Source organism: Hylobates moloch, unplaced genomic scaffold, assembly GCF_009828535.3.
Source record: "Hylobates moloch isolate HMO894 unplaced genomic scaffold, HMol_V3 SCAFFOLD_19, whole genome shotgun sequence".
NCBI classification, from domain to species: Eukaryota; Metazoa; Chordata; class Mammalia; order Primates; family Hylobatidae; genus Hylobates; species Hylobates moloch.
Window position 1 is genome coordinate 19,107,885 of NW_026652294.1, and position 14,122 is coordinate 19,122,006.

The 14,122-nt window shown below is 36.4% G+C and overlaps 1 protein-coding gene across 5 annotated transcripts in view; it reads left to right on the forward strand.

The window, feature by feature from the left end:
* The window catches only part of LARGE1 (LARGE xylosyl- and glucuronyltransferase 1), a 640,944-nt gene that overhangs the window by 533,972 nt on the left and 92,850 nt on the right, over positions 1-14,122 (forward strand). The window lies entirely within an intron of this gene.

The following is a 14,122-nucleotide window of genomic DNA, read 5'->3' on the forward strand; positions in this document are numbered from 1 at the left end:
TACCAAACACTGTGAATGGACCTGGCTATAGAAAGAGGAAGAAGACAGGGTGTATTAGTCATCTACTGCTATAGATAATGCTGCATAACAAGCTATTCTGATAGTGCCCTAAATCAGCAACCATTTATATAGTTGATGAGTTTGTAGGCTGGTTGGATGGTTCATTTTTTTACTGGTTTAACAGAGTATCTGTGGTCAGCTTCAGGTGGGACAGCTGGTGACTGGGGCAACTTGGCTGTCCTCTGGTATGCCCTCTGTCCCCTCAGCAAGCTAGTATGGTGTTTTCTCATGGTGAGGCAGAGGTGGCAGAGGAAGCCCTAATACACAGGAGGAAACCTTGAGTCATTGTTGCTAATATCCCTCATTGGCCAAAGTAACCGTATGACTAAGCCCATATGATTACTTTGAGTGAGAAGTGTGAGTTAAGGAGTGTGTCAGAATTCCCTCCCTACAGTGGAAGGAGTGAAGAATTGACCACAACTATTCAACAGAACGAAGATTTCAACACAGGCCTGTCTGACAGCAAGGGCTTTTGCCTCTCAGGTTGTATCACAGAGGATTAGATACATGCGTCCTTAAAGAGTTTGTTTCATATAAAGTTTGTATCCATTGCAAGTTTTAAAAAGGAAAAAGGATTGCAAAGCTAGCTTTTCTAATAAATTAGTCTTTTGTACTTGGCTTCTGATCCACGTCCCCATGTGGGTATTATGTCCTATTTATAGTCATAATGCATGTTAAATGTGGTTTTCTGCTTTTCATTTGTTTCATATCATAAGCATTTTCTGGGTGAGCCACATGGTGTTAACGAACATCATATCCAATAGTTAGTGTATTACCTAACCACTCCCTTGACCTTAGTTGTTTTCAAATTTTCATAAATATAAATTATATCTTAATTAACAGCTTTGTCCATGAAGCCCTTCCATCCAATATTGTTGTAGCTTGCCTTTCCAGGAGTGAAATTATAGCATTAGAAAGAAAGAACTTTTTTTTAACTGCACTTGAAATTTATTGCAAAATATTAGAAAGGATTTAAAACAGAGGTGCCTGCAACATTCATTCCTTCAATCAGCATTTATTCAGTTCCTTCTGTATATCATGTGCTTATTAGAAATAAGGAAAAGAGAAGAAACAGACAGGAATATTGTCAAGAATATCATGGATTAAAAAGTTTGGAGAGGGGGGTGAAATTAAACCAACTGTGTAAAGAATATGTAAAAATGCTGGATTAAAAAATGTTTTACATGCTTTGAAAGCATAATTGATTAGTTCATAAAGCAAGTGAAGAAAGCAAAGGCCAGAAACAATGACAGAGTGAATCCAAAAAGATAAGCAAAGAGCAACTGGATGTCACCTTTGCCCTTGGAAGGCATGATCCCTAGTGGCAGGGAGCCTGGTTTAAAGGTGAACCTGGTATTATAAGAAATCTATTTAGTCTTTGTCCCTGGTTCCTGGAACAGAACTCCTAAAACCCTTGAAATTTCCTGAGTGATAAGAGCAGCTTTTATTATGTATATGATCCCCTTTGGGTTACACCTGAGTTTATGCTAATGAGGTGTCTTAGAATAGGGCCCCTAGAGAGCCTCAGGATGGAAAGACCAAGTGATTAGGGGGTTAGAACTTCCCCACTGATCAATTCCCACCTATGAGAGAGAATATGATCATTGATGGACATTTGGGTTGGTTCCAACTCTTTGCTATTGTGAATAGTACCACAATAAACATATGTGTGCATGTGTCTTTATAGCAGAACAATGAGAACACTTGGACACAGGGTGGGGAACATCACACACCGGGGCCTGTCATGGGGTAGGGGGAGGGGGAGGGATAGCATTAGGAGATATACCTAATGTAAATGACAAGTTAATGGGTGCAACACACCAACATGGCACATGTTGCATATGTAACAAACCTGCACGTTGTGCACATGTACCCTAGAACTTAAAGTATAATAAAAAAAAAGAAAGAAAAGAAGTCACTCAGCAAATATAAAGCTTTGCCTATGTGACTTCTTTCATAAAATAAAGACTTTACAACACTCAAAAAACAAAAACTTCCCCACTGAAAGTTCCATGGATCTCTGAGAAGGCAGGAGGTTGTGCTAGAAATCAAGCTCTCTAAATGCTCTTGAATAACAAGATTTGATGAATTTCTGGGTTGGTGAACACTATTGTTGCTGGAGGGTGGTGTACCCAGAGAGGGCATGGAAGCTCCATACCTCCTCAGCCCACACCCCCATATTTTGCCCTATGTACCTCTTCTCTCTGGCTGTTCCCAAGTTGCATCCTTGATAATAAGCTGGTAAATGTGTTTGAGTTTCAGGAGCCATTCTAATAAATTATGGAACCCAAGGAGGGGATTATAGGAATCCTTGATTTATAGCAAATCTGTCAGAGGACAGGAGGCCAGGACTTGCAACTGGCATCTGAAGTGGGCAGCCTCATGGGACTAAGCCACTAACCTATGGAGTCTGATGCTTTTGTCAAGGAGGTAGTGTCACTGTTGTATTAAATTATAGGGACCCAGCTAGTGTTGAAGAACTGGTCATTGTAGGAAAATAACCCCACAATATCTGGCATCAGAAGTCTTATGTGTGAGAGTATAGAAAAACAGTGGTTTTTCTCAATAGGTAACTATATAATTTATTGTTCAAACAAGCAAATGCTATCATGGGATACAGAGGGACAACAGGCCAACAGGCAAAACATATAATTATTCTGTTGAAATACTATACACAGGACCTTAGGCCCACAGGAAGAAAGACCTCACATAAAGGCCTCACATAAAGTCAGGATCCACAAAGAGTATTATCCTCAGTGGATAAAAAGTTAATAAAACTCAGAGTGTAGAAGAAAACAGTAGAGGTTGTTGTCTGTTTCATCCTTGGTTTTAGGTAGAATGAGGGAGAAATGTTTCCTCTGAGATTTTATTTTAAGCCTATGCCCATATTATTTTGGGGGCTGAAATTACATGTGTGGGAGCAAAAATGGAAAGAAAAAAATTAAAAATTTGCCAGGCACTTGGCAGAAACTAACATAAATCTGATCTAGAAAAATATTCTTAAAAACAAGTCTTCAGAATTTTTTAGGGGAAGTTACAAGGAAAGCAAGGTTCTCAGTTAGGAATCACAAAACACACAAGGAAGTAAGCTACCCCGAGAAAGTGCAAAAACTGAAGACTGGAGTTAAATCTGAAAGATTGCAAATATTGGACTTACCAGATATAAAGCATAAGTATTTTTATTACATGTAGAAATAAAAAATGAATACTGAAAGTAGGATGAAGGAATAGTAGATTCTCAAAAAATGAATAGCCCTATTTCAATTAAATAGTATTTTTAGAAGTGAAAGATATAATTATTGAAATTAAGTGGATATGTTCAGCAGCAGCTTAAACATAGCTGAAGAGAGAATTAGTGAACTGGAAGAGGTATAAGAAATTACCCAAAATGCAACACAGAATGAAAAGAGATAGAAAAACTGAGAAGGAAGCAAAGAAATTGGGATATGTCTCACTGGACTATCAGAAGGAGATAATAGAGAAAATTGGAAGTGAGGCATATCTTAAGTCTGCCAAGAAACAATAACAGGTTGTATACCTAGAAGAATAATCTTTCAAGCATAAGATAACAAAGAGAATTTTCTGCAAACATGCAAAGAAACTTCTAAAGTATTGTCAGCCTTAATAACGAAGAGATCCTCTCTAAAAGAAAATTATATTTATTCTGGAATAGTGCGTTGCAATGGGAATATACATGCCATAGCAAACTATGTGCATACCCAGGGAGGTAAAGGAAGATAAAGGTTTTTAAAGGAAAAATGAAGAGGATTTTATACTTGTTTGGAGATAATTGTCTTTGGCCAAAGGATCAGTAACAAAGTTGACACCAGTCCAAGACTGGACAGGCAGTTGCTGGGCAGACGTGCCTTCAGAAGTTTTTATTTTGTGTGTGTAAAGTTACGATGGCATTTGTGCAAGATTGTGGTTTTCTCGGAGTCTTTTGTAATCATTCTTGTTACCAGACACTTATGGATGAAAAGCCTCTTTCCATGGCCTTCCTGGTTCTATTTGTCAGGATTTTGTTAACACAGATGACTCCATTTTTATTTTGGCAACATTCATATTTCACCCTTTTGATCAAGATGTTTCTCCAAAAGTGTCACTGTTCAGTCATCCTTTAGTTAGATTTTCATGTCTGTCAGTACCAGGATGGACCTCTCCCAGGTTGCTGGTCTTGTTTTACATTGGAAAGAATGAATGGCAGCTAGGAGTCAGTGTCAAAACCTTTTTAACCACATTTGAGCAGTAAAGAAGTTTAAGTGGGGTGCTCCTAGTCTGTCTACTTGGAGTCTGTAATTAAGTTCAATTTTGTCTGTTCCATAGGCATATGTTACCATCTCAAAGTGCTGGGTTAGCATTATACTGTTAGGATTTGTACATCTGTAAAAAATTTGAACAAGTAACAGATAAAAAATTAAAGAGGAAAATGCAAAGTAAAATTAATAGTAATGTGACAAGAACAGTTTGCATAAGGACTTTGAGCAATAAACCTAGGCTTTAAAGACAACCAATTGAATAAACAAAATGACCATTATCCTACCAAGTGAAAAAGATAGGCTTTATTGTATCATTATGATATAGAGCCTTGTTCTGACATCTTGAAAAAAAGCTGTCTACAGCATGAAAACAATCAACTCTCATCCTGGTTTGCAGTTTGAATGTCTCTGGTAATGGCATGGGACAGTTTGGTGAACTTTGTGTGGCCCAGACATCAGGCACGAGACTTGTTTCTAAAAATTCATCTAGTTTCAGCTTATAGGGCTTCCAAAACAGAGAAATTCCCATTTGTGGTAACTGCATAGAAGGAAGTAGGATTGTAGAAATCTAGAAGAGTTCTATAGGCAAATAACAAATAGCAAATTGCTCTATAGGCAAATAACAAGAACTTGAAAACAGTGCACACAGCTATCATCTAATAGCAGGTGTATTCTAGCTTTCTTTAGAAATATAATTCGTGTCTGCATTTTTTTCTTTAAATCATAGCCATATGGGAAATTTTCTATTTTGTTATGGTTCTCTTTCATTGATGGGCATGCACTGAATGTTTCTTGGAAATGGCCAATTTTTATTAGAATATTTCTGGAAGAGGCCGGGCACGGTGGCTCACGCTTGTAATCCCAGCACTTTGGGAGGCCGAGGCGGGCGGATCACGAGGTCAGGAGATCGAGACCACGGTGAAACCCCGTCTCTACTGAAAATACAAAAAAATTAGCCGGGCGTGATGGCGGGCGCCTGTAGTCCCAGCTACTTGGAGAGGCTGAGGCAGGAGAATGGCGTGAACCCGGGAGGCGGAGCTTGCAGTGAGCCGAGGTTGCGCCACTGCACTCCAGCCTGGGCGACAGAGCGAGACTCCGTCTCAAAAAAAAAAAAAAAAGAATATTTCTGGAAGAAAAAAAAGAAAAGAAACATAACTTTTTCTTCCTACGGTGATACTGACTTTTCCAAAAATAGAGTAAGACAAATTTGTTTCTAAAATAAATTTAGTATTTATCAAATATTGCCTGCAAGAATAATGATTTGACCATATAGTAATCTCAGATTTAAAAACCTTTTGAAGCTAAGCTGGTGGCAAGTGCCTGTAGTTCTAGCTACTGGGGAGGTTGAGGTGGGAGAATTGCTTCACCCCAGGAGTTTGAGGTTACAGTGAGCTGTGATTGTGCCACTGCACTCCAGCCTGGGTGACAGAGAGAAACCATGTCTCAAAAACATAAATAAATAAAAAACATAAATAAAAATAAAAATTTCTTGAGGTTAATAAGATAACGCAAGACAGACTTTAGGTTATACTTACAGCCCTAATGTTCCTGGACCTGCCAGGAATTGACAGTTTTTGTTCATCTACTCTAAGGCTGAGAACCCTAGAAGTCAGGCAGTTTATACATATTCTCAGATATGACATTTCAGTCAAAGCCTTGATAATATAACCAGTTGTTTCCATTGCATCCTGCTATAAAGAGAGAGTAAATTTTTTTTTTTTTTTTTTTTTTTTTTTTTTTTTTTAGGAGGGACAGACTTTCACCATGTATGCCAGGCTGGTCTCAAACTCCTGGCCTCAAGGGGTCTGCCCACCTGGCTTACAGACATGAACCACTGTGGCAAGCAGAGAGAGCAAATGTTATTGAACTTGTTCAAATAACCATATTACCATAAAAAATAAGAATATTCACAAAATCTCTCCAAACTTTGGAGAGATAAAATTGGAAGGAAAAGGAAATGCTTCTACCTTGTTCACAAATATATAGTTTACCAAATTGTTGTGCACTATAGATAGCTTAGGGAAGAACATTTCCTTAAATCTGGAAAACAAAACATTTAATTGAAGAACTAACAGTGTTTTAAATAAAAGTCAAAAACATTATCAGTTACTTAATCTCACGCAATTTATTTTTGTTCTGCTTGAGCTTGATTAGTAGTTTCATGAATTCATGTGTCTTCATTGGAGTTCTCAAACATTTGCATTTAGTGCATTGATCTTAAAGTTATTATTAACCTATATCTAAGAGTACTTGTTAGAGTCGCTTCCATAAATGTGCTTGCAAATGCCTTTAAAGAAGAATTCAAAACAATAGCTGTGGATTAAAAACTTAGAATACCCATGGCTAAAAATCTGATGGGAGTTCATTATAATAAGCAATTAACATGGAAATTTAGTTATTTTTGTGCCACACAACATAATGTCTAGAGTTTTAACTAATGTCATATTAGATTTTTAAGAATTTTATACAATTTGGGTACATACCCATAAATGTAATGCAAAGAAGATCTAGTATCACTTATTATTTGATAGCATTTAGCATGCAGTTCACAAAATAAGACTAATCATTTAATATTTCTACAAGATAAGAGATACATTCTTTGAGACTCTCCAGAGTCTCTGGAAAATCCAAAAGTTAATTTCAGGTAAATAAAACTTAAGGTCGAATTTTGATTCAGGGAAACCTGCCAAAGATTTTAAAAGGTTGAAAGCACTTGATGAGAAGTTACTGTGAAGTAATAGTCATTCATGTAACCAGAGTGATTATCAAAAGACGATACAGAAACTTATGTGGAATCTTAGTGCTTTCAAAACTCCATTTTCCTAAGTAATCAAATACTGAATAAAGATAATACAGGAAATCATATTGATAACATGTAAAATGTTTGTTTCTTAGGCCAGTTACTAAAAAGGTAAAAAACAACTTTGGCAGGTTGATTGCTTCTCCTTATGAGAAGTCAATGTATAATAGATAACCAGCTAGTCGACCTGATGAAAAGGGTACTTGAATTTAATCTGACATAGAAAGAATAAGTCCAAGGTTATGAGTGTATACCATATTATACAGGAATGTAAACAAGAAAACTAGCACCTTGAGCAGGGGAATACATGGCCCTTAGTAATAGCACGGGAAGTTTGTTGGTTACATGGGATAATTCAGACATGTCAAGAAAAGCCAAGACTACAAAATCAAGGTATACTGGTGGACAACATTGCCTTTGTAGGCCTTCAAGATAAACTTTTTTTTTTTTTTTTTTGAGACGGAGTCTCACTCTGTCCCCAGGCTGGAGTGCAATGGCGTGATCTCGGCTCACTGCAACCTCCACCTCCCAGGTTCAAGTGATTCTCCTGCCTCAGCCTCCCGAGATAGCTAGAACTACAGGTGCGCACCACCACACCTGGCTAATTTGTTGTATTTTTAGTAGAGACAAGGTTTCACCATGTTAGCCAGGATGGTCTCGATCTCCTGACCTCATGATCTGCCCGCCTCAGCCTCCCAAAGCGCTAGGATTACAGGCATAAGCCACCGCACCCAGCCCAAGATAAACATTTAATGGACAAGCCATAATAGCAGAGTTAGAACTGGGGGAAAAAAAACAGTTACAGGTAGGAATGGAAAACTTAAAGGAGAGAGTTATCCCAGGCCTTCTCAAGGGTAGAAAGAGGAAGAGCAGAAGGCAATGATGTATGACCTGAAAATCACATGCAGCAAGATATAGCAAAAGTTGAACTTCTGAGACATGAATCTGAAAAGCTTCCAGAGGAATCCTCTTCCTCAAGAAGTGAAATTACCATTCTAAATGAAGAAGGCAGCATTTCTAACCCAAAACTAGGGAAATTAAATGGATCTCAGGAAGAAATTTTGCAGAAGTAGAAACTGCAGTTCAGAAGATGGCAGTTAAACAGATTTCAGAATTAAAAATTATAATCTCTTATGGTTTTACTAAGAGCAAATCAGTACTTCAAGAAAACCTTGTTATTCCAACATAGGGGATGAAATTTTTAGTTTTATTTTAGTGTATTTTTAATAGCAAAGCTCAATCTTTAGGAAGGCTTATAAATAATTCCCTTCTAATTATAGGCAACTTGATCACACCCACAATTTCTTTTATAAATTTATCCTTCATAAACCTTATCATGACTTACTCAGACCTTTTACAACATGCTTAAACCCTCTGCTTTGTCCTTTACTTTCTCTTTATTAAATAACCAGTCATTTTACTTTTAAGACAAAAATTTACCACATAAGATTCTTTCTCATAGGAAATGCTCTTTTCTTTTTAACCGTCCTTACCAAAAATGCATCCTTATATCCATAACTTTCTTCATGTTACTCTCCTACTTACTGGTTCCTGTCTGTCTTGTTTCTGTTTCCATTCTAAGTATGCTTTTTGAGGCAACCTTTAAGTAACCTCTGAACTGGACAATATTATTCTATTTTCTCAGTAAGAAATGTATTTTTTATGCCTTGTAATTTCATTCATCAAAACACATCTTATTTTGGTATACTTTGTAAGATGATTTGGCTGTGTCCCTACCCAAATCTCATCTTGACTCGTAGCTCCTGTAATTAACACATGTTGTGGGAGAGACCTGGTGGGAAATAACTGAATCATGGGAGCAGTTTCCCCCACAAATTTCTCATGGTAGTGAATAGGTCTTACGAGATCTAACGGTTTTATAAGAGGTTTCCCCTGTTGCTTGGCTCTCACTCTCTCTTGCCTGCTGCCATGTAAGACTTGTCTTTTGCCTTCCACCTTGATTATGAGGCCTTCTCAGCCACGTGGAACTATAAGTCCCTTAAACATCTTTTTATTTATTAATTACCCAGTCTTGGATATGTCTTTATCAGCAGCATGAAAATGGATTAATACACTTTACATACAGAATTATATATAAATTAATTAGGATTTTATTCTTAGTAACCTTAATTTCTAGTGAAAACCTAGGAAGCCAAAAGTTTTGAATTCTCTGTCACATATCAGCATTTTATAATAAGAACTATTTTATAATTTTTAGAAACATGTTTTAATAGACTCAAATATATTTAAGAAGCCAAAAACAACTTATATTTATGTTCAGCAATTTGTTCTTATTTTTATGGAAATGACCCAGACATTTGATGAGTGTTTTTTATGTAATGTAACATAGCATAACCTTATGATTTTAAAGTACATGAAAAGTTATTTTATAAACATTTATTCCACATTCCATTTATTCCAAATGTTTATTTTATAAACTTTTTTTTTCTTTTTTTTTTTTGAGACAGAGTCTCGCTCTGTCGCCCAGGCTGGATTGCAGTGATGCGATCTCTGCTCACTGCAAGCTCCGCCTCCCAGGTTCATGCCATTCTCTTGCCCCAGCCTCCCGAGTAGCTAGAACTACAGGCGCCCACCACCATGCCTGGCTAATTTTTTGTATTTTTAGTAGAGACGAGGTTTCACGGTGTTAGCCAGGATGGTCTTGATCTCCTTACCTCATGATCTGCCCACCTCAGCCTCCCAAAGTGCTGGGATTATAGGCGTGAGCCACCGCGCCCGGCAAACATTTACTCCATTTATATTTACCTAATTTACTGATTTTTAACAATTCACCTAGATTACTTATGAAAACTGAAATATTACACAAAGCGAATCATCAAGTTATTTTCCTGTTAACCATTTTTATATTTTGTGAATATCAGCTGTTTGCTTAAGTAAGAACCTGAAAGTAAAATACATAAGTATTTTGCCTACAACTCAGAAGCTACAACTGTTTTTATTAAACCAATAATATTAAATTAGTCCTACTTATCAAAGAGTTACACAAAGATTATTCTATTTTCAAGTTGAGTTCATAGTTTCGTGACTTTAAAATGTGTAGCAGAATCAAATACAAAACCCAGCCAAAAATACATGCTGACAGTTTCGAAGATGTTTCTATTTTTATTTTACCAATGATTTAAAAATCATCTTATTTATCAAAGTTTTATTTAAGTCACAGGAACTAAAAGGCATTTGGGTTAATTACTATATATTTTATATGTGTGATAATTCATCTAAGCCAATCAAAATAAAATTTCTTAGGAGATTTTTTTTTGGCCAACTATTCCACATTTTACTATGTAGATACAGCATAACATATATTATATAACATAATACATGTTATATAATATGTATTATTCATATAGCATGTAATTATATAACATGTATTATTCATGTTCTGTTATATGAATATACTATGAATATTATATTTCATCATACATTTTATTTTACATTTCTTAGATTTTACTATGTAGACATAACATAAAATAATAAATGTTATATGTATTATTCATGTTATGTTATATGAATACTATTATGTTATACCATTAATATTCAATAATTGTTGAATATTAATATTAATTTATTAGTATTAATGTCAATTTAATAATTTAACAGTGTTAAATTGATGTATTTAATGATTTGATATTAATATTTATAATTCAATAATGTTCTATAATATGATATGTATTATTATAACAACTATTCCAGATTTTACTTTGCAAATACAACATAACATATTATATAACATAATACATGTACGTGTTGGTAACCACACCTAAACACATAGACACACATACACAAAGATCTTACTGCTTTTATTTTAGAATTTTAGCCGTGAGATAGTAACACAAACTCACCCATTTATAAACAACGATTGGATTCAAATTATATTTATCTCAAAATTGGGACCTTTTTACGTGGCTAAACTTAATTGCTAATCTAGTGAAAGCTATGGATGAAAGTTTTGGATAAAGCAGTTTGGTTTTTTAAAAAACCTCTTTTACCTTTTTTTGTTTCCTTTCTTCAGCTTCAAATGAGTTTACATTTTAGCTGGGACTGACTGCATTGTATAAAAAAAACAAAATCTCCAGTGGCCTTGAATTGGTAACACATTTATCTTTGTTCGCTGATCCCCTTTGCTAGTCAATGGTTATGGGGAAGCATCTTAATAAGAGTTTTGTTTTCCAGCTATTTTTTTTTTAATGGCCCCTGTGTGGCAGACACAACAGTTTTTATGCCAGAAAGAGATACCTTATATTACTGCTCTGACCTCAAGATTTTGACCTGAGAACCTAACCTTCATAATGATTTATCTAATTTTTATTATTTTAGGCTATCAATCCCCTTAGTTAACTGCTCTAGCACCCTAAGCAATTGGTAGCCAGGCAAACCCAAATTTACATTTGCAAAAGATGTCTAGGTTGTTGGTTACTTTGGAGCTGTTGTAATATGTAAAGCCATTTATTTAAAAGCCCTTTAAGACTTTTTTTTTTTTTAAATCTTGGCTAGAATGCCATAAGCACTGAATTTTATCTCAACACCAGCAGAAAAGTCAACTGATTTAGGCCAGGCGCAGTGGCTTACGCCTGTAATCCTAGCACTTTGGGAGGCCAAAGCAGGTGGATCACTTGAGTTCAGGAATTTGAGACCAGCTTGGCCAACATGGCAAAACCCCGTCTCTACTAAAAATATAAAAATTAGCCAGGTGTGGTGATGTGCACCTGTAATCCCAGCTACTAAGGAGGCTGAGGCAGGCGAATTCCTTGAACCCTGGAGGCAGAGGTTGCAGTGAGCCCAGATCATGCCACTGCACTCCAGTCTGGGCGACAGAGCAAGACTCTGTCTCAAAAAAAAAAAAGAAAAGAAAAAAAAGTCAACAGATTTAAAGTAGGCAGTAAAAAAAGTAGAGATAGAGAATTAAGAAGGCTCTACGTGTCATCTGTATAATCACAAACTCTTAATTTGGAGAAAAAAAAAGACAAGATAAAAGAAGGTTGGAGAGTTCAAATGATCTGTGTTGTGGCCGTTGATCCAAAAACATACATGAGGAAAGCCTTGTAATTGTCTGGAGTATCTGAAAACCTGGCATGCCTTCATTTTAGAGAATCCCATTCTATTTCTTACCAATCTCTTGAGAGCAAAGAAAATTCCATAAATCCTATCAGAGAATGTCAGGATTTTGGACTCATGTCTCTTCCTGTGACATTTTGGTAATGTTCATTGTTATTATTTCTGATTTAAAATACTACATAAACTTAGTTGATAAAGCAGTGGCAGGATTTGAGAAGATTGGCTCCAATTTTGAAAGAAGTTCTGTTGTAGGTAAAAATTATCAAACTGCATCACTTGTACAGAGAAACTTTTCATGAAAGGAAGAGTCAATCCACGTGGGAAACTTCATTGTTACCTTATTTTAAGAAATTGCCACAACCACCCCAACCTGTAACAACCACCACCCTGATCAGTCAGCAGCCATCAACACCAAGACAGGACCCTCCAGCAGCAAAAGGATTGTGACTCACTGAAGGCCAGGTGATCATTAACATTTTTTAGAAATAAAGTATTTCTCAATTAAAGCACGTATGTTTTTAGACATAATGCTGTTGTACACTTAACAGACTACAGTGTAGTTTAAACATAATTTTTATATGCATTGGAAAACCAAAAAATGTGACTCACTTCGTGTGGTATTCACGTTATTGCAGTAGTCAAAACCGAACCCACAATATCTCCGAGTTATGCCTGTATATATATCATCCAAATACATATACACACACATGCACACATACACACACACAGAGCTCATTAGAACTCCAGGGAGAAATTCATAAGTCCATTTTCATCATAGAATATTTAACATGTTTTTTTCTTTTTTCCTTTTTTTTTTTTTTTTTGAGAAAGAGTCTTGCCCTGTTGCCCAGGATGTGGTGCAGTGGCATGATCTCAGCTCACTGCAACCTTCACCTTCCGTGTTCAAATGAGTCTCCTGCCTCAGCCTCCCAAGTAGCTAGGACTACAGGTGCCCGCCACCACGCCTGGCTAGTTTTGCATTTTTGGTAGAGACGGGGTTTGGCCATGTTGGCCAGGCTGGTCTCGAACTCTTGACCTCAGGTGATCGGCCTCCCACCTCGGCCTCCCAATGTGCTGGGATTACAGGCATGAGCCACCACACCCAGCCCATATTTTTTTCAAATGTTGAAATATCAAAAGACAAAAATTACTAAGACTATAGAAGATTTAAACTACACAGTTAACATGCTTGACTTATTGGGCAAATAAGGAACTTTGTACCTAATGATCTGAGAGTATACATCCTTCTTAGGCTCATATGGAACATTTATTAAAAAGAAACCAAGTACTAGACATCACTACATTTCAAAGAATAATATTATACTATAGTTCTCTGAAGAGAGCAAAATTAAATAAGAAGGCAGTAACAATAAGATTTTTAAAAATCTATTTGATTACAATTGAAAACATACTTTTACATTACTCATGGTTCTAAACAGAAATCATAATTTAAACTGAAAACTACGTAGAGTCTAAATGAAAATAAAAATAATATGTCAAAATTAGTGGGATAAAATAACATATAAGGAAATGTATATCCTTAAATGTTTATATTAAAAAGAACAGTTGAAAATTAATAAGCCAATTTTGCAACTCAAGATGATATATTAATATAAACAATATTAGAGTCAGCCGGGCCTGGTAGCTCATGCCTGTAATCCCAGCAACTTGGGAGGCTGAGTTGGGAGGATCCCTTGAGTTCAGGAGTTTGAGACCAGCCTCAGCAACATAGCAAGACCCCCATCTCTACCAAAAAATAAATAAATGGGGGGTTGGGGGTGGGGCGGTGGTGGAAGCTACTCGAGGCCCAGCTCCTAGGGAGGCTGAGGCAGGATTACTTGAGCCCAGGAGTTCCAGACTGCAGTAAACAATGATTGCACCACCGTGCTACAGCCTGGGTAACAGAATAAGACCCTGTCTCTAAAAACAAAAC